Raw genomic sequence first — 705 nt, forward strand, 5'->3', positions numbered from 1 at the left:
TTGCACATTTATCATAACACAATAGGATGCTGACATAGAAACGTAAAACAATTTTTCTAAATGTGTATGGAATATTTATGCATGCATGTCACTTAAATATATTTGTATTAAGTGCTAAATGAACAAAATGTTTTTGTTTTTGTTTTTTGTTTTTTAACAACGACAACAAAAAAATATCTGTTTACCACATGACTGGGCCCCAAAATTAATCTTTTTCTCCTGCATTATTAATTTTTACTATTTTAGAACAAGCTATGAGTAATATTCATTATGTGACTGGGATTAATAATCTTTAAAATAATATGTAGGGAAATAAGTTGATGTATTGTCTTGAACTCCTGCTTTAAGTGCCTTGTGCAGTCTTCATCTTCAGAGACCATATCATCTCCCACGCACAGGAAAACAGCAAACAATAGAAGAAAAGCTGACAAGACTGTGGGTGAAATGAGATGCAGTTAACCACATCCCTGAGGCCTTCACATGCTGGTTAGATGAGTAGATTTTAAGTGTGAAAACGTCACCACAGAGCACAAGTAATGAAACGTGTTTTGCATTACAGAAGCATACTTTGCATTTGCACCATGAATTCGTTGCAATTGTCATAGCATTGTCAGAAGACTATATTTACCAGTTTCTATTGTACCAACATTCTCAGACGTTAAAAGGAGAAATAATGGAATAAGGAACTGAAAACTGCGCAAACAC

This window comes from Megalobrama amblycephala, linkage group LG7, assembly GCF_018812025.1.
Source record: "Megalobrama amblycephala isolate DHTTF-2021 linkage group LG7, ASM1881202v1, whole genome shotgun sequence".
Classification (NCBI taxonomy): domain Eukaryota; kingdom Metazoa; phylum Chordata; class Actinopteri; order Cypriniformes; family Xenocyprididae; genus Megalobrama; species Megalobrama amblycephala.